This window comes from Pogoniulus pusillus, chromosome 28 (assembly GCF_015220805.1).
Source record: "Pogoniulus pusillus isolate bPogPus1 chromosome 28, bPogPus1.pri, whole genome shotgun sequence".
NCBI lineage: Eukaryota > Metazoa > Chordata > Aves > Piciformes > Lybiidae > Pogoniulus > Pogoniulus pusillus.
In genome coordinates, this window is record NC_087291.1 from 9,051,412 (window position 1) to 9,074,838 (window position 23,427).

General features: G+C 42.2%; 1 protein-coding gene across 2 annotated transcripts in view; it reads right to left on the reverse strand.

The window, feature by feature from the left end:
* Positions 1-849: 849 nt before the first annotated feature.
* STK31 (serine/threonine kinase 31) overlaps positions 850-23,427 on the reverse strand; it is a 109,096-nt gene continuing 86,518 nt past the window's right edge. For both annotated transcript variants that reach the window (XM_064166958.1, XM_064166957.1), the window contains 4 exons: positions 9,227-9,317; positions 4,609-4,763; positions 2,067-2,152; positions 850-1,292 (listed from right to left, as the gene is read on the reverse strand). The gene's annotated coding sequence lies outside the window, so the exon portion shown is untranslated. The remainder of the gene's footprint in view (positions 1,293-2,066; positions 2,153-4,608; positions 4,764-9,226; positions 9,318-23,427) is intronic.

The window sequence follows — 23,427 nt, forward strand, 5'->3', positions numbered from 1 at the left end:
AAGATGTGGTTCAGCTCCTTCATAATCTGGACAGGTTTGTTAATGCTCTGAGAGTCTGCAGATTGATTTAACTCTGCATACTAGAATCTCTCTTTACAACATGTGGTGCTCACTCACAATTTTATTGCATTTGAACTGGAAAATTTCTTTCTCAGGCCTTTTTTTTAGGCCAGAAGTGTTTAGAAACCTCTTCCTGTCTATAAACTCCTTGAAAACGTGATTGTGACACAGGGAGGAAACTCCCTTTTGTCTGTTTTTGCAGCATAGAAATCTCATTTTTGTTCAATTCAGCTTAGTCAAATCTCCCTTATTTTTCAGGAAAAGAGAAGTTTTGACTAAGTCACATCCTTCAGGTCTCTTGCTAAACCAAAAACTGAGGAGCTGTATATAAAGCTATAGTCTTCCCATTGAAGTATCACTGCTCCTATAGCTCAGTCAAGCTCCTTTATTCCGTTCTTTGACCTCATTATCCACCTGTGGCTGAAAGTGGCCCTGCACCGAGGCAGATGATAAGCTAACATTACAGATTTCAGAGGCCACAATCTCAAAAACAGAGTAGTGAGTGCACAGACAGTTCCATCAATAGTCATTAGAATGAAGGTACCTAACTGATTCTAGGAAATTATATTCAAATATTTAAGCATAATGACTGTAAAAACCCTTACAATGAAGCACTGCCCACTTGTAATTGCTGATTTTATGCTGGGGTTTTCAACTGAGGCTTTTTCCTTATTTGCCTTATTATCACAAAATTGGGCAGAGATAGTTAATATAATGCAGACATACACACACACACACACACAAATAGACCTTGCTTGCACAGAGCAATCTGTACTTTCTTTCCTCATTTTTAGGTTTATTAGAGATAGCACTAAACAATTTCATGTTAGGACAGAGTGAGGCATAATTGAATACATTTCCTCTCATGTTGCACATTGTTTTATATGGCAAAAATATGAAGTGGCAAAAATACTGAACTAAATAAGAATCACTTCATTAACATCTTAAAGCCATTGCCCAAAGGCATACGTGCACCTGCCTAAATTCTCTGTGGGCTTTTTCCCCCTCCACATAGTTGCTTGCAAAACATCTCCCTATCTAGGACAGAGAGCTGTTTACGTTCTAGCAGTGTTTACCCAAGCAAAGTTCTGTGACACTTCATGAGGACTTAGAGTACACAAGCTGTGGTATCCTGCCATCTACTTGCAAAAAGGACAGAAGAACCTACTGTTACCTTTATACACCAAGTGTCCACCTCAGAGCATCCTTGGTGGCTGACCTTCAAAGGCAGTCTGCAAGAACAAAGAGCAAGTAGGTTTAAGGGGGTTTTATGTCTGCTTTACTTCCACTCTTTGCCTAAAGGATCAACACACCCTCTCTGAGAGCCCTTTGGAATGGTAAGCTATGGTAGAAACCACAAGCTCCACACGTACTTTCTTCCCTGGGCTGAACATTACTCTTTTAATGAACTTCTTAATGACAAGAGTTGGGTTCCAAAGTTGCAACTGGCAGCCTGCAAGTTCTTTCCATTGCGTAACAGTATCTGCAGGACAGATGTTTCTGGATATACGATACCAGAACATATTTCTGTGTTCATGAGCTGTGTGCTGGATAGTAGCCTGGTATGCCTCCACGTTTAACTCAAAAATAGGAGAGAAATGGGGTGCTTCAGCAATGTTCAGAGAGAAAATGCATGAACAGCCAAATCCTCAGCATGAGAAAAGAGAAGAAACCACAGACATTTGGTCTTAGTCAATGTTTTTCAATTGGGAGCTCTCTGCATCATTGGCTTAGCTGTCCCCTATCTGCTCCAACCTCAGTCAAGTGACTGTATAGCAATAACCTTCAGCCCAATCTCTGTGAAGCTTGGACAAGCCTGTGGATGAATAATAAAACCCTCCTCAGAATGGGGAACGCTTTTGCTAGCTTGCACTGAGCGTCTTCACTGGACAAAACAATTTGAATGGGATCCTCAAATGCCATAACCAAATATGCACTGTTCATGCATCTTGCTGAGCTATCTTGGGTGGTTTTCAGTGTCTTCTGCCTCTCCTTATCCCTCTCACCTTAGCTGCATAAACAATCATGCTCTGCCAAACATGGAGATGAGCTTCACTTCAGGGAAATATTTCTCATGTGCTTTCTATTGACTCTGTGGAGAGAAAGAAGAGACTAAATTATGATCTCTGAAGATCCTTTCCAACCTCTAATATTCTGTGATTCTGAGGTTATCTAATATCCATGCATAGAAAGAGTCACTGAATTCTTGTTACAGGTGTAATTTTAGTCAAACAGCTAAAGGCTGAATAAAACTCTACTGTTTAAACTATTTAATCACTAATACATTAGTGTACCAGTAAGTCTGCATTACTGACATATAGGAAAAGAAACAGTACATTCAGCAGCAAAATATCCCAGCAAGCTGCTAATAAAAAATAAATTAGCATAATGTAGCCATTCTAATTTAATAATCTTCAGCTTCTCATGATAGATAGCAAAGTAAGAAAGCCTTGTTTGTTGCTTGCACATACACATTTCACACATAGAAATATATTTGACATCAGTTTATAGGCACAGTTGTGCTCTTTCCTAAGGATTCACACATCAAATGATATTCAAATTATATCTGGCTCCAGAAAATAAACCCTACTGGGATACACAGCAACTAATTGAGTTCATTCAGAACTATTAGTGATCATTTTCAAACAGGAATTTACAGAAATAAGCCTATACACATATTTTGTGTAATTAATTGGGACATTTTATCTACCAAAGCTTCTTAGAATAGCTAATTGGTTTTCCAGCATCTGTGCACGGTAGATCTTGGTTAGCTGTGCATTAACAAAGGGCAACTCACTGACCCTGCACAGTCAGACACCATTATTTTCAATTAGACCAGTCAGTTTCTAGGGTAAATTACAAATCCATCGAATATCTCTGTTTGTTGTGCCAGTCAGGGAGTTCATACATTTGACCCAAATGGAACCTCCCTTGCTTTCTGGCATTTAGAGATAAAAACTAAATTGAATTTCTTGTTTATTTGATGGTGTCTTTTAGAAAAATTACCACTTGCCTTTTTGTTTGGGGAAAAAAAATCTTTTCTAATTGGTTTTTTTTTCCTTTGGTGTAAAGTGAGAAGAAAATACACCTCTGATAACCCCTGTGATTATTGCCCTACCTCTCAGAAAGGTACCACTGGAAAGAGCAAACTTAGCCTTGACTGGTTGACATAGAAATGCAGTACTGCTCCTGTCATCTCTTCAAAACTCAGTGTTAAGTGAAGCAGGTCAGGAATGGATTCTGGCTTGCAGCAGGCATGTGTGCCTGCAAAGTTGCCCCTTCCTCTTTCTGGTACAGCTCCTCCTGTGTTTTAGCTCTAGCCAGTAAAAGCAGGTGTATGGTTTATGTTTGATCTCTTCCTTGGAGCAAATGGAAGAGAAGATCCTTTAAAACCGTTCAAGTCAATGGCAAACCTCCCCATGCCTTCCCCCTTCCCTTACAACAAGAGAAGAAACTTTAACAAAGATAGGTATGTTAGACAAGAAATTACCAAAGCTTCCTGTTTATAATGCTAACCTTGAAATAAAAATATGAGTGACCATCTCAAGAGTTAGCTGCTTTTCCTCCACCACCCAGCATGTTTTTTCAGCACTTGGTTTAAAGGATTCATAGGTTTTCTTTGAGCATATTAAGTAACCTTTGGAAAGAAAATCCAGTAGTATGAGGAAGATGATGTTGGTCAGCAATCAGAAGCCCAGGAACACACAAATTAAGGTTTTCTTCTTTCTGCTCAGGCACATGCAAGGCTTTCCCTTCACTTTCTGCCATTTGACAAACAGTGTAATGCAGGCACTGTGGCAAGGTGCAATGTTTGTGTTCCCAGAAGATAGGATATCAGCATGCTTGCTATTTATGGACCCCTGAGGACAGGAGAATCAGAAACCTGAATTTTTGAATTCTCAAAGAAGACACATCAAAGTATTTTGACTGTTTGTGAATGTCTCCAACACAGTGTTACACTGCTGCAACCTTCCCCATAGGCATTCTTGAGAGCACTACAGAAGACACAAGGGAAAGGAAGGACATATCACTACCATCAGAACTTATGCAGACACCTAACTCAGCCACTGAGATGTCTGTGCTGCAGAAGCCTTGTTCCCAGCCATGCAGTGATCACTAAAGGCCACATGAACAAAGGTAGACACATCTCTGCAGATAATCAGGACCATTCAAGTTAAAGGTTCACCTCTTCACTGACTTTAGAGAGGCTAACTTGGATATTGTCATCCTCCAGCTTCAGGCAGAATTCAAGAAAACAGGATCACACAGCTTAGATTATTGTTCTAATAAAGCAACACTTCTCCTTCACCACCTTCATTGATATCTATTGAGGATTAGCCATCTATGTGAAGGACACAAGGCTTCATAAGCCAGGGCAACCTCTTCCAAGATTTTTAAGGTGTTTAGGTTTCTCTAGAGCCAGTCTTCTTACTGTAGGCCAGGAGATGCTGCTACATTAGTGGTGGATATTATTAGCTGTAATGTGAATGAATTAGAACCAAAGGGCAGATCCAACAGTTTCCCAGGGAAACAAGACAGCTCGGTTACCTGGAGTTTAGGACAGCTGATCTTAGCTCCTCATTTCACCATTTTGTGCCCTTGTGTGAGATGCTGCATCTAAACCAAACAAGTTTACTTTCTCTGTTTTTCAGATTTCCATTGGTAAAATCAGAGTCAAGGCTCTTTGCCACTTCAGAGGGAGGCTGCAAACATATTACATGAAAAAAAACTGTGAAGCACCACTAACATGAATATTTAGAAGAACATCAGAAGGTATAAACCTCTCCCTGCTCCCAGACCAGCTTGCTCTTTCAACTTTTTGTTGTTGATGAGTTGAAGCAGAAATTGTAGCTGACCTCTACTACGCTTAACAAGATGCTCAAAGTATCCCTTTTAGAATGGTGATTCCTACACACTTCTCACTTCCAATCTCCCAGCTCCAGACCCAGATGCAAATCCTGGATTTGTGACAATTTCTTTTGGGCTTGCAGAGACACCTGAGACCCACAAAGAGCTACAGCTCAGTAAAATCACTCTTACCAGAAAGGCTTCCTGTTCCTATCAGGGAAGGAAACCTTGTTTCAACGCAAGTCTTAATTTCCAACAGTAATGGCATTTAAAACATTGTGGTATTATGTTAATATCACAAAAAATAATAATGCAATCCTGGTTTTGAAGCAAAAAGTTAGAGTGAACAACAAAATTGAGGTTTACAACTACATCCACCAGAATCCAAGTCATTGCTATTAGAAGATTCATCCATTTCATCAATATATACTTTTTAACTTTTCTCTCCCTTTTTTTCATTATTTAAAGTTGTCTTTACATCTCAATCCATATTTTTCAGTTCAAATATGTTCTCCCTCAACACTTGTAAGACTTGGCTTCTGTATAGAATCTTACTCATCTTTGCCAGGTCTGTGCAGCAGTGGAGAAAGTGACCCTCTCCTACTGTTGTACAAGTGCATTAAGTGAAATCAGACTGCTTTTATGACCTATTTTTAAAACATTCTACATTGTTTACTGTTGTGTTTATAACATTATGAGTAACAGGGCACATATTCTGAAAGCAGATGAATAAACAGGCTTGTTAGTGTATAATTATTGTATATGAGGTTCTGGTTAGCTGTTTCTATCTCGCAGGCAAATAGGATGCACTTGAAAGCTTCAGGCATCAATTCAGCTCAAATACTGGTACAGCAGATGGATATTTTCAAGGAGGAGTAGAAATGCCAAGTCCACTAACAAATTTACAGTACAATATATGGAAAGAGGAAAACAGTGTTTATGAATTATCCTCTCCAACCTGGAACTCTTTATCCTGCAGAATAACACTTTAAAAGCACATTGACTAAATGTTTCTCCTCTCAGTGGAGTCTGTATCTTTAGACTGGATGCTTATTCTATACGTGCATTTAGACTGGGATAGCAAAACTACAGAGCAAACTACAGCGAGAGAGTGGCAAAACAGAGGACACTGATGAAAATAAAGCATAGCCATGTTCTCTAAAAACAGTTTGTCCAAAGCAAGGTTACCAGCTTGAGACGTCTCTTAGCTGTTTGGTCACACTGCTGCCATGCTCTAGAGAAAGGGTTCTCTGATCCAACCTGAGTGGACACAAAGCAGCTCCAGACCAAAAGGTGGAAACACCTACTACATCTCAGTTGTGATGCTGGTCTCTTCTCACAGGTAAATAGTGACAGAACAAGAGGGAATGGCCTCAAGCTGAGACTGGGTAGGTTTAGACTGGGTATTAAGAAAACTTTCTTCACAACAAGAACAGTCAGGCATTGGAATGGGCTGCCCAGGGAGGTGGTGGAGTGGCCAAACCTGGATGTCTTTAAAAACCATCTGGAAGTGGTGCTTGTGGATATGGTTTAGGGTGCACCTTGTGGAGTAGGGGTAATGTTTGGACTTGGTGATCCTGAAGGTCTTTTCCAACCTGAATGTTTCTGAGATTGTGTGTCCAGTTCTGGGCTACTCAATTCAAGAGAGATGTTGAGATACTGGAACGTGTCCAGAGAAGGGCAACAAAGCTGGTGAGGGGCCTGGAATACAGCCAGGTGAGGAGAGGCTGAGGGAGCTGGAGGTGTGCAGCCTGGAGAAGAGGAGGCTCAGGGGTGACTTCATTGCTATCTACAATTATCTGAAGGGAGGCTATAGCCAGGTGGGGGTTGGTTTCTTATCCCAGGCAACCAGCAGCAGAACAAGAGGACACAGTCTCAAATTATGCCAGGGGAGGTCTAGGCTGGATGTTAGGAGGAAGTCCTTGCCAGAGAGAGTGATTGGTATTGGTGGTGTCCCTGGAGGTGTTGAAGAAAATACTGGATGAGGCAGTTAGTGCCATGGTCTGGTTGACTGCCTAGGGCTGGGTGCTAGGTTGGACTGGATGATCTTGGCAGTCTCTTCCAACATGGTTGATTCTATGATTCTACGATTCTACAATTTGCCTGAGCATGGTGCTGCAACCACAGAGTATGGCTCTTGCAGCACCCATCCAAAGTGAGCACTGGCAGTGTTCAAAGCAGCTAGAGCCGGAGCCCAGGGATTTGTCCTGTCATCACATTGTGCCTCTGGCCACAGGGCTCCAGACTCTGATCGCGATTTCTGCAGCAATGCTAAATTACTGAAGCAGCAGTAAGTACAAAAAAACAGAGGGTAGATGTACTGTGAAAAGAGTCGAGCACAAGCAAGTTCCTTATCAGGAATAACAGAAGGCATCAGCCAGGTCTCTCCCTGCTCTACAAAGTAAGCTACTGCACCTAGCCATTCAGTCAGTGAGCCTTTATTTCAGCTAGTAGCAGCAGAGACATGAGACTAAAGCCCCCCCAAAGACGCTCAGAATTCAGACCAAGTGTGTTTGTGCAAGGAGCTGATGCAACAGCTTCTTGCTCTTTTGACACACTGCCTACATTATCCTGCCTAAACCTGAGATCTGGATAAACACTTGGCAAAACAGCCATCCAGGTTCTGAACATGAAAGTGTGCTGGAGGAACAGAGCAAAGACATTCCATCTTTTGAAGTCCTCATCACATCAGATTAATTTAGCAGACCACACTTCTGTCTGCATTATCACAAAGTGCTTGACTGACATCAGCATGAAATAAATGGATATCAGTCAAAGGGTATGGATCATGAACCAGAGAGACAGATACAGGGATCAGACTGTTAATGTTTTTACACTCACACGTTATACACATGTTTATATATAAAAAATTGCTTTTGCAAACATCAGAATGTTCATTACACTATTCAGAAACTGTGACAATCTGCTGAAAACTGCCTCTGCAATGACAGCAGGAAATCAGTCACTTATTTTGCTGGATTGTTCATAAAACTGACAGGCAGGCTCCAACTGAATTCAAGCAGCCTGCACCTGGTCAGAAAACTGTGAGATCTGACAACAGTCTCTCTGTTGCTAATAATTATGTGCCAGTTTAATCACCAACGTCATGCTTAGCAAAATTGAAAGCAAAAAAAACTGGGCTAATGATGAAGCTATAGGTATTTAAATCATACAGCAGTTTTTGTTCAATTGGCATGGTGATGAGTTGCTCTTTTTTTTCATTCTAGATGCTGACAGTATTTAAAACCAAGGTTTGAAATCTACAGCAGAAGATTCTGACTTGTGACATATGTCATCGAATATGTCATTTTGCTCTGAGCCAAATACGGCTTGTTGATCATTAATAGCTCAAAACACCTGTGATGCAAGTAAGATTAAAGCTCTGTTTGTTCTTTCCTCTGCACAACGGCCACTTCTTTGATTCCTACTTTGCATTCAAATGAGTTCAACTGCAAAAGAAAGCATGGATACAAATTCTATTATGCCATTAAAAAAGTTGTTCTGCATCAACTGAAATCCATTACTCCATGCAAAGACTTAAGGGAGATGTCCATGGGAGGTTAAGGGACATTTCCAGGCACAAATCTCCTCTGTTGGCAGATGTGTGTATGTTTTGGGGTTGGGTTTTTTGGTTGGTGGTGGTTGTTTTGGGGTGGGTTTGGTTTGGTTTTCGCTTTCCCCTACAGGGAAAGTAGAATCATAATGGTTTAGTTTGGATGGGGCCTCAAAGATCATCCAGTTCCAACTCCCTGCCATAGGCAGGGACCCCTCCCACTAGAACAGGTCACTCAAGGCCTCATCCAACCTGGCCTTGAACACTTCCTAACATCTTGTTTGAATCTCCCTTCTGCCAGTTTAAACTCCATTACCCCTTGTCCTGTCACTACCATTTCTAGATGTTTAGGTGTCACTACTATTACTAGATGCACTACTATTTCTTCTTACACCTTATGTTCTTTTAATCATGTTACTCCTCAATGGCAAAGTACTTGCACTATGTCTCACATTTGACTGGCTTTTAACAGCAGCAAAGAGTTATAAAAGTGAAAACTTAGTTAAGTGTACTGAAAAAGAAAGCTTAAGGGGAAAAAAGTAGGACAACATGAGTCTCTTTTAGGGGCAATAAGGACACTGATCTAATTTCAGCCTCAGTGTTGTACTAACATAGCAAGTGTCTACTCGTCAGTGGCTGACATATACCAGATTGCTTTTGTGTATGGTACAGAACACACTGAACTGCTCTGTGTAGCTCCTGTTGCTGTAAAGTGCAGAGCTCTACTAACAGAGGCTGGCACTTCTGAACTCTTCTTTTGCCTACCAGGTACATGGTGTTGTCTGAATTCTGTGAGTTGCTCCACATTTTGCTCTCCTAGGGTCCATGAAAAGCCAGGTGAACTTTAGTCCAGCATCTGTCAAGAAGGAATAGGATGAAAGAAAGTGATGAGACCTCCCATGACCTTCACTGCTCCTGCAAAGGTGCAAAGGACAGCAATATAGCTGAGCCAAGCAAGCTCATCCTACACCACATAAGGGAACAAAAAGGAACAGCAGACAATGTCTGCTGGTGGTCCAGTCCCACCTCAGCACACAAACACAACTTGAAATAGCAGCAGGAAGCCAGGCTCTGTTCTGGTCTGCTATAGCTGGACAACATGCTCAGCTGCCCTAGCAGCATCTTAAAATAATCTAACAAGTTGCTTAGTTTTATTCCCTCTCCTGCTATAAGCCTGTCACACATACTGGACTGAAGCTATTTATCACATATAGAGAACTGACATTTCTTGACATCTGATAGCCACATAGTTTGCTGTGTTGATCAGATAAAACATGCATGCCAAAACAAGACTTGTTTAGGCTTTCAGAACACATTAAATAAAAACTTTAAGTAAATGATATTTAAAAACTTCTGTATCATATGATCAAATGCCTACATTTGCCTGAAGGCAGCCTACTGAGTTGCATTCTAGGTGACTATTCATCTCAGAAAAGCCACTGGACACAGAAGGACTATATTCAAGAGCAGCTGAGATCCATCAATTACTTTAAATCACCCTCACTCTTCTGCAATAATGTTTCCCCTGGGAAAAAGAGGTAGGAAATGGCTGGAGCTTTCCAGAGCAGCATATAAGGGAAGCAGAGAACTGCTTTCGTGCAAGAGTCCTATTCTGATAGAAAGGCAAACTGCTGCCACGTATCAGAAGGTGCAGACACTGCTGCACTGACGCAGAGGTGAGACACTGCTGAAGCACTCAGGAAATGAGAGATAATACTGGAGACCCTCCCATCTCTTGTTATTTTCAAAGATGAGTGATTCTCAGCACTTTAAACATCATGCTTCTGTGGTACAGATATATATTTAAATGCATCCTTTATGTCCTGTCATTTCCAGCCAGTTTAAATCAGCAGCATGGAGACTCTCCAGCCTAGAAAATTCTCTAAGTAGGCTTTTGGAGTGACAGATGTGTACATGAAAGGGTTTAGGGGCAGGGTGCACTGAGAAATCTCTTCTGAGTATCAAGTCTCTAGTGGGTGATTCTTTCCTGGTCTTAGAATGCTCCACTAATACTCTGAGGTTGACAAAAGATCCATCAGTCTCAGTGTGAGAGAAATTAGACTAAGGAGTCTAGATTGTTTTGGAAACATAAAACTTAGAAAACAATCACATCAAGAGATTCAGGAGGGCAAGAGACTGTTTTTCACCCCATCTCTGCAGTGGGGATAAAAGCTATGATACTGCACTTTACTGCTAATGACCAATTTACATCTGGTTCATCCTTGTTAACCACATAAACTGCCACAATAATAAATATATTCAACAAATATTATCACAGTACATTCAACATTGGACTTTTATAGTTTTATAAGGATTTATTAAAGACAGAGCCAATTATTCTCATGCAGAGTTATAGCTACTTAGGACTATTTTTAAAAGGGCGGGGTTAGTTTTCAAATCAGGCTGCTCTCAGCTCTGTGAACTTCTACTTAAAAGTTATTAAATAGCCAAATCATGCACAACAGTTAATTTTAGATACATACTGCTCTATTTATTATATTGCAGCACAGAACATTTCTGCGCAGGGACCTTATAATATCTCCTAACCCACCACCTCATGAATTTTAATCACATGTGGCAAAGTCCACATCATTGAGGCCATAAAAGATGTATTATCTTAGCCCTTCTTGCAATTGCCACCTCAAACCAGAGCCTTGAAAAACAGACACACACACACGTGATACACGTGATACAATCAGTATCTCCAGAATGATTCTGTTATTGTCTGGTGACAGATGATAACAAGCAAATACAACAGAACCATTGGATACGCAAGTGAGAGATGTCACAAGCAGCTCTGCCCTTCATTATGCTGTTTTCAGATGATTTATAGACACTTTGTCTGGAAAAAAAAATATATGAAAAGAGACTTACTAGAAACTGAAGTAAGAGAAAACCTGGGATATACTGAAACAGAAATGGGATAACAATACTTAGCAATTATTCCTTTGGTTTGGGAAGTCCATAAGGTCATCAGGCTGGCTCTGGCCAGCCTGATCTAGGGTAGGGTGTCCTTGCCCATGGCAGGGGAGTTGGAAATAGATGACCCTTGCGGTCCCTTCCAACTCTGACTGATTCTATGATCATCAAAACAAAAAGTCTTTTTCTCCTTAGGATGGATGTCTACAGAGACTACAGCACACGACAGAAAAACCCAACAGAGTCCTTCCACTTGTCATCTGCAGAAGAATTTATGTATCTCAACGGAAATTCTTTCATAATTTCAATAACTTGCCTTCTTATACATTGGTATTTATGGATGTCTATATTATACATGCTTCTAACAATGTCTGTGAATGAACTAAACCACAGGCAAACAGCTAAGGAGAAACCACAGGGAGCTCTTTTCAAAACACAACATCGTTCACAAGCTTTGTCCCACCTCTTCTGATGGTTATTTAGAACCACATTTTTACATACTGCCCACAAAGAGTATACTGCAGAATAATAGCTCTGTGAGCCAGCTAGGGCGAGATCATACTTCTAGGATCAGTTTCCCCTGCTTTTATCCAGTCATAGAAGCACAAATATGCATGATACCAAGAGAACAACAGCTTAAACATGCCCAACAGTATCAAGCACAACACCAAAAGACTGCACCATCTCGTGTGTAGAAGCTGAAACAGGGCTCTTAAAATTAGCACAGTAATTTACAGACATAAGCTTTGGGGTTGTTTTTTGTGGCGATGTACCTGCTGCCAGGTGTACTGGCGCAGCATAGCCTTTGGCCTCCTGTCACCAGCTTTTGCTGGTGCTGAAGAGGAGTCTTCAGAAAGAGCAGCCAACAGAAAGGTAATTCAGTTCTGCTCATCCATTATCAGGTCAGCAGCACACTGCTTTGGATGAGAAGCAGATTTTTGCCTCTTGGCCTTTGTAAAGGGTTAAGCCTCCTGGGGGGGAGTGGCCTTGAATCTGACCCCAGGTCCTCCTGAATCCTTCCAGGAGTGGGGCTGTACCTGGCCCCAGGTGTAGTGGTTCACCCACTCCCACCTCTTGTCAGGCCCCCTATAAAAACTGAGGAACTTCTGTTTCCCTCTTTCTTGCCCTGTCTCCCTGCCTGCCAGCACCCCCCTTTTGTTCCTGCTGCTCTTTGTTTTACCAAGAGCTGAACAAACCCTTTGCCATCAATCTGCTTATATATCTATATTTTGCTATCTTGTTTTTCCTTTCCTGTACCTGTTTGTATCTCCCCTACCTCAAATACCTCTTATTTGTTGTTAAAGTTTTCTCTCTTAACTTCCAAATCTAAGTGAGACTATTTATTTGGGTGTGTTTTACCTTTTCCCCTCTTCATCTAATCCCTTTCTTTCCATAAGAGGGGAAGGCATCCTATAATTGTATTGGTTCTGTTAGCTATATATATTTTAAGTCTCTGGTAAATTTAAACTTAAACTGAGATAGCCTTGAAAAAGGAGGCAGAGCTTGTGAAGAGCCTGAGAAGAATGGACTAATTCCTCTGTAGGTAAGCTAACACACAAGTAGGCAACAGAGCAAGAGCCTATCACTGCTATCAGAATGGTTGACACAAGCTCATCTTTACAAGCACAAATGTTTCACAGGTGGTGCTGTAGGCAAGCTGCATCAGAGGCTGCTAAGAGGTTTTTTAACTTTAAAAACCTATTACTTTTCTTCTCATAATGGATGTGTAAATATTTCCTACTAATAGCTCCATTTTGCAGTTCACAGAAATTATATGTATTCAAATTCCACATAATTAATTGTGTGGCATGTTATAACTTCTCTTGGAAGAGATAGGTGGTAGCTCTACTCCCTGGGTGCTTAACAGATTTGTACTTTGCCACATTACTAACCTGGGAGTGCTTAAAGTTCATTGATTTAGTGTTTAATGAAATGAATGAGAAAGGAGCAATATGAAGCCTAGCTGGGAAGAACTGTAGAGGTAATATACAACTGCAAGAAAAATAATAAATGGCACCCTGCAGTTATGAAAATTACTAACAAAGGTAAAGTCGAGATATACTTTCACACAGCACCACAGAACCTTAGAGGTTGGAAGGGACCTCCAGAGATCAAGTCCAACCTCCCTGCCAAGGCAGGATCCCCTGGGGTACTTCACACATAAATGCATCCAGGCAGGTTTTGAAAGTCTTCAGAGAAGATGACTTCACAACCTCTGTGGGCAGCCTGCTCCAGGGCTCTGTCACCCTCACTGTAAAGAAGTTTCTTCTCATGTTGAGGTGAAACCTTCTATGTTTCTATTTGCAGCCTTTGATCCTTTTCTTATTGCTGCTGACCAGCAAAAAGAGATTTGCCCCATCCACTTGACACCCACCCCTCAGATATCTGTACATGTTGATCAGATCTCCTCTCAGTCTTCTCCAGACTAAACAGCCCCAGGGCTCTCACTCTATCTCCATAGTGGAGATGCTCAAGTTCTCCAGTCAGCCTTATGGCTCTCGGCTGGACTCTTTCCAGCAGATCCCTGTCTCTCTTGAACTGGGCAGCCCAAAACTGGACACAGTATTCCAGGTGTGGTCTCACTGGGACAGAGTAGAGGGGGAGAAGAACCTCCCTAGGCCTGCTGGCCACACTTTTCGTGATGCACCCCAGGATGCCACTGGGTCTCTTGGCCACACTGCTGGCCCATTCAGAACTTGCTGTCCACTAGGACTCCAAGATCTTTCTCCACAGAGCTGCTTTCCAGCAGCGCAGCTCCTAGCCTTTACTGCTGCATATTGTTATTCCTCCCCAGCTGCAGGACTCTGTACTTGTCCTTACATGTGGTTAGCTTTCGTCCAGCTCTCCAGCCTGCCCAGGTCATGCTGGGTGGCAGCACAACCTGACAGGTGTCAGCCACCCCCCACCAGTTTTGTATCATCAGCAAACTTGCTGAGGGTGCACTCAGTGCCTTCATCTAGATCGTTCATACAGATATTGAACAAAACTGGATCCTATACTGATCCCTGGGGAACACCATTGACTACAGGCCTCCAACTTAACTCTGTGCCAGCTCAAGCAGATGCTGGAAACTAGCACTGTAAAACGCAGACATAATGAATGCTCATTATTTTAATTCATCCTTCAAAAGGTCTAAACTTTGCCTTCCTGAAATGAACATGTGTAAAGACAATCTGCAATTCAACCTTCTTTTACAGCTCTGGAAGAACAAGGCTTTGAATAAAATCTGTCTGAAGCACCACTACCGTTTGTCATGCAATTACACAGTGCTGCACAGAGACAGTAAGAAGCAGCCCTCCTGAGACATCTCTGCTCCAACACTGGTTAGTAGGAGCCCTAATTCAAGTCAGCCCAAGGGTTAAATGTCTGCCCTGCAAGTGATAACCAATTTACACAGCACCATAAGATCTGAAAATAAAGTCTTAATGTTCTGATATGGCTAAGAATTAAATGTCACCCCAAGAGCTCAAAATCAAAAAGTCAAAATATTTATCAGCTCTGGTTTTTAAATCAAGCCATGACTAAAGGAGACTGCAGATCAAACTGGACTTTGAATCCCCCTCAGCCCAAGCTCAGTGTCTTAGGAACACATGCATCCTTCCACAGCAATGAAAAAGACACCAGCTGGAGAAATACAGGGGATGTGCAAAGATTTAGCTCCAATCTGGCAGCATTTTTCAGAGCATGATTAAGAGGTTGGCTTGACAGGGAACACAGTGCTCAGCACTTTGCAAGTTCCAGTCTGAAACTGCTATGTCAAGAATCAGAAAACTGAGGAAGAAAAAAAGATCAAAAAGCTGTAGGATTTTAAAATGTACAAGCTGATTTAACATGAACCTTTCTATCAAAAGATTTGAGTGTGTTTCAAGGATAATTTTGGTAATGCACTGAGAAAAATAATCATTGATCTATGGTTACAGCCCCAAGGCAAACAACTTATTTTGATGTGCTCAGCCCAGTCCACTCTGTAAAAACTCCTCAGAGTGAAGAGCTAAAACACTCCTGGGAGACTGAATCAGATGATCTTTCGAGGTCCCTTCCAGCCCCTGACATTCTGTGTTTCTATGGTTCAATGTTTGAACAGCTCAGTTAAAAGACTAAATCGGTGGTTTATGACCTTAAGCATCTTTAAGTGCACCTTGAGTTTCTATGAAATACAGCAGAATTTCTAAAGCAAGGGTCATTAGAACATATTTTATGCATCTAAATATAAGATACACAGGCAAGCTTGCAAAGTATTACCTTGAAGAGCTTCACAGAGTACATATGGCCAAGGCAGTGAAGAGCATAGGCTTTGGCACGTGTGTCAATATGAGTTCCAGTAAAGGAGCTCGTTCTAAGTGCCTTGCAGGAGAACCAAGAAAGTGTAAGGGCTTAAGTTGATCAAAAGTGAGCAAATACCTGAACCTCAAATTTTAGAGAAGAATCTGTACTAGCAGAGTAAAGATGGCACAGAAAAATTGCATGGATCCTCCTGACTGAATAAAAAAAGATTCAAAATATTACAAGACATTTTCTTAGTTTCACTTCATTGCTTTGATTAAAAATACCACAGAATCTTAGAAGAAAAAAAAAAAATCACAGAGACACAGAATTAACAAGGTTGGAAAAGACCTCTAGGATCATTGAGCCCAACTTATCACCTAACTATTCTAATTAACTGAACCACTGCACTAAATGCCTCATCCAGACTCCTTTTGAACATCTCCAGGGATGGTGACTCCATCCAACTTCACAGGGTGAGGTTATGATATTTTCTTGCTTTAGCAGCATCTGCAATTATCTATATAAACTCTCTTCTGTATTACATGGAGAAAACTACTCACACTCCTGCTCTGAGGTAGTGGCACTGGCTCATGTGAGCAGTCCCAGCTCCTGCAGAAGTAGCATCTGACTTCTCCCAGAAAACCCTCAGAGCTGCCAGGAGATGAATAACTGTGTCTGAAGGTAGAGATAAGTTACCTACAAGTTCTCCCTGAGGCAAAATAAGGAGAAACATTTCATTTCTGTCAGGCTGCAACTCCCAAGTCCCACTACACATAAAGATATCACTTAAGGTTTATGAAGCAACGATGAGATGACAGGAGAGACAGAAACCTCCCAGGATAAAAACACTTATTTCCACACAGACTGTTAGTGAGGGGTCATTCAAAGCATGTATCTCTAGAGATAAGGCAGGACAGAAATTCTTTCCAAATCTCCATAACCAATGCAATAGAAGTTTCAATTTAATCTCTCAAAGTAAGCTGAATATAGAAAATTGGTCAGAGTCCCTGTCTTGAATCTCTAGTATCAGCTTGATCTGTCAGGAGGCCTCAAAAACAGATAACTTGTTTTCCTCTTGAAGTGATGTGTTCATAGGATCACAGAATGGTTTAGGTCGGATGGGGCCTCAAAGATCATCCAGTTCCAACCCCCCACCATAGTCAGAGACACCTCCCACTAGAACAGGTTGCTCAAGGCCTCATCCAACCTGGCCTTGAACACCTCCAGGGAGGGAGCAGCCACAACCTTCCTGGGCAACCTGTGCCAGTGTCTCAGCACCCTCACTGGAAAGAACCCTTTCCTAGCATCTAGTTTGAATCTCCCCTTTTCCAGTTTAAACCCATTACTCCTTATTAATGTTTAATTGAATAGATTATAAGGAGGTCTTATTAAAATATCACTATTATTATTGTAGGTTGATGATTAGATTCAGTGATCCAAAAGGTCATTTCCAACCAAAGCAATTCTATGATTAGCAATAACTTGCATATACTTAAGCATACTCTTGGGTGGGAGTCCAACAACAATGGCATTCTTGCCCCAGCTAACAGGACAGAAGCCACTGATGCTCCTAGCCTCACAGAAGGTTTTGTTTCCTTAGGGATTAAGTATTCATGTACAAAGAGAAAAAACGTTCCTTTCCTTTTCCCCCATTCACTGAAAACTGAATTTAAAAGAAATTTTATGTTACTGAGAATATTTGGGTTTAGTATCACTAAAGGTCAGCCACTCTGCACCATCACTCGTAGAATCACAGATCTAACTCCAAACCTCTACCATGGGTAGGGACACTTCCCACTAGACCACGTTGCTCAAGGTCTCATCCAGCCTGGCCTTGAACACCTCCAAGGCATCCACAACCTCCCTGGGGAACCTGTTCCAGTGTCTCACCATCCTCACTCTAAAGAATTTCTTTCTAATCCCCAGTCTAAATCTCCCCTCTTCCATCCCAAAGCCATTGCCCCTCATCTTGTCTATGCAAGCCCTTGTCAAAAGTCCCTCCCCAGCTCTCTGGGAGCCACACACACACTTAGGGTACTGGAAGGCTGGACTAAGGTTTCCCTGGAGTCTTCTCCAGGTTGAACACCCCCAACTGTCTCAGCCTGTCTCCATAGAAGAGGTGCTCCAGCCCTCACCTTCGTGGCCTCCTCTGGACTCTCTCCAACAGTTCCCTGCCCTTCTTGTGCTGAGGGCTCCAGAACTGGATGCAGTGCTCCAGGAGACAAGCTCCTGTTCCATTTGGTTAATCGATTCCATTTAGCATCACACACAACAATCAGACATATCCTTAAGAGTAGGAAGCAGCAGGAGAACAAAAGGCATGTGTGTGCTGTCTAAGATTTCCTTGGAGTGAATTACACTGCATGAATTATTTGAAATTATTCAGAAAGATAAATTGTTTACTATTCTATCATAACAGATGCTCCAGACAAAGAGAAGAGGAAGCTGCTGCAGGCTCTGATGGAGCCATAGCTTTCTGCAGCTGAGCATGGTTGTGCAAATGAGCTGGTAAACTTTATGGAAGAACCCAGGAAGATGCAATTAGAATTACAGTGCCCGTTAGAGAATCTGTAGTTTGTAATCAACCAAAATTGTGCAGCTTTCCATATTCTTTGCTGATAATGCAAATGTAACCTTTGAAGAAAACTGCTCTGCATGTAGCACATCCTGAAAGCAAGAAAAAAATACTGAAGTCCAAGCAAATAGCTTTGAGAACAGTAGCTTGTGTATGTCTTGGTCACAATCAAGAGACTGTGAACAAACTCTACAAAGTACACATTTTTGTCAGTGGCAAAAAAAAGGGCAGAACAAGATCCTCAGAGTAAACAAGAACCATAAGGAAACATGGACAAGCTTAAGAATAGTGTGCCCATGAGGGAAAAAAATGTTAGAATCTGCATTGCTCAGGTTGGAGAAGGCTCAAGGGAGACATGAGAACAGTTTTAAAACATACAGAAAAGTAAAAGAGGAATAAAACACCACCTCAATACTCTGGAATCAAGACAGAGAGCAATGAACATCAAATGTAAGAAGAGGCAATGTGTTAATATTAGGGAAAATCTTTTAATAGTAAAAATAGATAAGTATCAAAATTGTAAAGACTGTAAAATCTCAGGCCATGTGATCACAGAGTGGATCAGATTTGCCAGCCCAGATTTATGTAGAGGAGATTCTCTGTGTCACCAAAGTACCACAGAGTAAATGGATGTGTGAATACCTTGCAGATCTCTTATAGATTTCCCTGTTCTACCTTCTTATATTGCACCAGACAAAAGGAAGAAAAATCATTCCTGGGCTTGTCTCATTTCATCCCTACCAAAAATACTCTACTGAAGTTTTATCTGAATGTTTTGTGCGACACTTTTGTGCAAATTCCAGATGGAAAAATTGTCATTTGCTTAGGCCCTGCCTTGGAAGACCAAGATAATATTTAAGGATCATTTTCAGTACCTTCTAATAATTAGGCTGTCCTTCATTTTACACATACTGAACTAGTTGTGGATCAGATGTTACATCAATCCAAAGCAATTGGTTTCTTACCACAGAAAGCATTCCAACTCTTCAATCTCTCACCCTTGGCCATATCCTTCTGGCACATCTCTTGTGTAAAATCATCTGCGTACAGAATCAGTCAGGGCTGGAAGGGACCACAAGGATCATCCAGTTCCAACGCCCCTGCCATGCCCAGGGACACCCAAACCTAGATCAGGCTGCCCACAGCCTCATCCAGCCTAGCCTTAAACACCTCCAGGGATGGGGCCTCAACCACCTCCCTGGGCAACCTATTCCATGGTCTCACCACTCATGCCGAAGAACTTCCTGCTCACATCCAATCTGAATCCAGCTTTGCGCCATCCCCGCCTAGTCCTGTCACTACCTGATCCTGTTCGAGGCAAAAAGCAGGAATGGGTAGTTAAAGGAGATCTGGTTAGTGGAATCAATCCTTTTGGTATCTCAGCACGACATGCAATCCCATGTAACACGTAATGCCTCAGTGTTAGCTGGTGCTACGGCAGGAAAACCTGTTCAAAGCTACTGAAATTCACAGTCTGTCCATTAAAAGATACTGCAGAATTTGGAAACTGGAAGTTCCTGCAAGTACATCATAAACTGTACAATACTGATACAAACTGGCTAGGATTTCCAAATAACTCTAGTGGACAGACCACGTGGAAGTATTGGACTAAGTCAAAGCAGTGCGTGGCTCTACCGTCTCATTTTAGCCATCTAAAAGCATTTAGACCTCCACTACCTCCAGGGCCTGCCCTAGAGCAATCAACACTTGACTGCTACTACTTAACTTCACAGGGATGAGAGCAGCTTTAATTAGTACTCTCAAATGCTTTGAAGACCATTGGCTCAGCACAATGCATAATTACTCCATAAGTAATTACTACACAAAAGTTGTTTACTGTCCACAGTAAATAGGTTTCTAGGTCCCTAATTGTCAGAGTTTTTCACAGCTCTGCTTTACATCACTTTTATTGTAAGTTCACCTAATTCAGTTTCCTGTCCTCTTACCAGGGACAGATTATACAATGACATTTATCTGTCCCCCCAAGATTTACGGTTTGTTTGGTGGTTTATGTTTTCGGTTTGGTTTTGGGAGTTTGTTGATTTGTTTGCTTGGGGTGGGGGGGGAGTTGGGTTTGGGTTTGTTTTTCTTCTTTTTATATGATTGTCATAAACTCCAGTGTCTGGGTTTGGTTTAGATCCCATTCATTCATTTTTACAAGATTTGTTCAGTTGCCCAGAGTGCCAGCTGGAAACTTATAAAATTAAGTGAACATTCAGCTACATTGTATGGCACAGAGATACAAACCAAATACAAATAATTGCTTTCTTTGTCACTGCCAGTGTTGCAAGCTTTCCCTCCCACCACCCCATCCTGATGTGTGTTATTGGATGCAATAGAATTTCTGAAGATGAGAAAGGCTAAATGTCAAACATATAATGATGTTCCACAATACCAGAATGTGTCATTGCTTTAGCAAGGGAAAAGAATAAAGTTGCTATTGGAGTATATTGCCAGCACTCTGTAAAAACTGGCTAGTCACTAAAACGTCTCAGTCTTTCTCAGAAATCTTCATTGCTCCTGTATACAGGTAAGTCACAAACAGCACAGAATTCAGCACTGTAACTCCCATTTTCAAAAAAGGTAGGAAGGAGGAGCCAGGGAACTCCAGGCCAATCTTACCTCTGTGCCGGGCAAGATCAGCGAGCAGATCCTCCTGGAGGGCACTACTGAGACAGGAGAACAGAGAAGAGGTGATGTGGTACAATCAGCATAGCTTCACGAAGGGCAAATCCTGCCTGACAAACCTGGAGGCTAAGCTGGCAAGCAGTAAACACTTCACGTTCGTACCTAATTGTGTTTGCTACACGCTACTACATACAGACCAGTCACTCCCTTGGAACCTCAGGTCTTCCCTTTATTGTGATTGGTTTAAGACAATTCTCTAGGACTTTCTCTCCCATTTTTGCACTGTCTACAAAAGAAAGTAAATAAACAAATAAAATATGTCCAACAATTAAGATACTTTAGTAATGTGAGTATTTCCAGGAGCAGGCCACTACTGCTTCCCACACCTTACCCCAGAACAGTTGTTCTCTCCATAGAAGTCTTTTGGTAACATCTTGCTTGTTGCTGCTATTAAAACTTCTACTTCCTACTAAAACTGCACTTGGGTGCATACGAAGCTAAGAGTGCTGAGTACTTCTACAAATCCCTCTCACTTCCCTTTTCACCTACATGTCAGAAAAGCCAGCCCCTATTTACAGTGACTGGGCATTAAAATAGCAGATGTTAGTAAGGGGAATAATAATTTCCATCCCTGGAGATGTTCAAGAAAAGACTGGATGAAGCACTTGGTGCCATGGTCTAGTTGTTTGGCTAGGGCTGGGTGCTAGGTTGGACTGGATGATCTTGGAGGTCTCTTCCAACCTGATTGATTCTATGATTCTATTCCTTCTCCATTCTCTTTAAGCTCTCTTGATTAACAAGTCTATTGTGCTCCTTCCTCTGCACATCTCTTCTCTGCCCGGCTTCTCCTGTTACAATCAGCACAACACAGCACTAAAAACACCATAAATCATGCATCTTGGGGAACAATAATTCTGTAATCACCCTACTGCACTTGTAACATTAATTGTACTGACAGTTTAGTTTAAAAGCTAAACATGACACAACAGATGTTAGAATTGAATTTCAATGCTTAAATCAAACAAACACAACCTAATGCTCCCACCATTGGTTGTTTTAGGGTGATGCCATCACACTGACAACAGAGAGCTAAGATCTTTCCTTGAACTATCTTCTACACCACTTGGCATGAAGAAATGGACATGAAAATTTTAGTGACTGCTGATTTAAGTCAACTAGAGCAGCATGATGTTTTTTTTAAGAATGCAATTTAAAAAAAACCAAGGGTTTCTAAAATTCTTGGATCACAGTGTTCACTATCTTGTAAGCTTTGAGTTGCAGAGAACAAAGATTTAGAAATCTGCAGTTAATCAATATCAGCACACATTTGAGCCCAATTCCAGAAGACCTAGAGAATACCTTGAGACACAAGGAGTCTGCTGTGGCTAAAGCTAAACTGGAATGTAGGAAAGTCACTAGTGGTGTCCCTCAGGGATCAGTGCTGGGCCCCATCCTCTTTAACATCTTCATAGATGATCTGGATGAGGGCATCGAGTCAGTCATCAGCAAGTTTGCAGATGACACTAAGCTGGGGGCAGATGTGACTGAGCTGGAGGGCAGAAGGGCTCTGCAGCGGGACCTTGACCGCCTGGACAGATGGGCAGAGGCCAATGGGATGGGGTTCAATAGCTCAAAGTGCAGGGTGCTGCACTTTGGCCACAACAACCCCATGCAGAGATACAGGCTGGGGTCGGAGTGGCTGGAGAGCAGCCAGACAGAGAGGGATCTGGGGGTACTGATTGATACCCGCCTGAACATGAGCCAGCAGTGTGCCCAGGTGGCCAGGAGAGCCAGTGGCATCCTGGCCTGCATCAGGAGTGGTGTGGTCAGCAGGAGCAGGGAGGTCATTCTGCCCCTGTACTCTGCACTGGTCGGACCACACCTCGAGTACTGCGTTCAGTTCTGGGCCCCCCAGTTTGGGAAGGACACTGAGATGCTTGAGCGTGTCCAGAGAAGGGCGACGAGGCTGGTGAGAGGCCTCGAGCACAAGCCCTACGAGGAGAGGCTTAGGGAGCTGGGGTTGTTTAGCCTGGAGAAGAGGAGGCTCAGGGGTGACCTTATTGCTGTCTACAACTACCTGAAGGGTGGTTGTGGCCAGGAGGAGGTTGCTCTCTTCTCTCAGGTGGCCAGCTCCAGAACAAGAGGACACAGCCTCAGGCTGCGCCAGGGGAAATTTCGGCTCGAGGTGAGGAGAAAGTTCTTCACTGAGAGAGTCATTAGGCACTGGAATGGGCTGCCTGGGGAGGTGGTGGAGTCGTCGTCCCTGGGGCAGTTCAAGGCAAGGTTGGATGTGGCACTTGGTGCCATGGTCTAGCCTTGGGCACTGTGGTAAAGGGTTGGACTTGATGATCTGTGAGGTCTCTTCCAACCTTGGTGATACTGTGATACTGAGAAATTTGGACATGAATTTTGGCCAGAAGCAAGGTTCAACATCCAGACCAGCAGGTCCCAGGCAAGAAATCCATGTCACTTGAAGTATCCAAGGAGGAATCAGCAGTGCTAGGAAAACAGGCTCAGAGATTGGCTGTATCACAGAGTTTCTGCAATTCCATTCTCCCTCAGCAGGGAGAGGACCAGC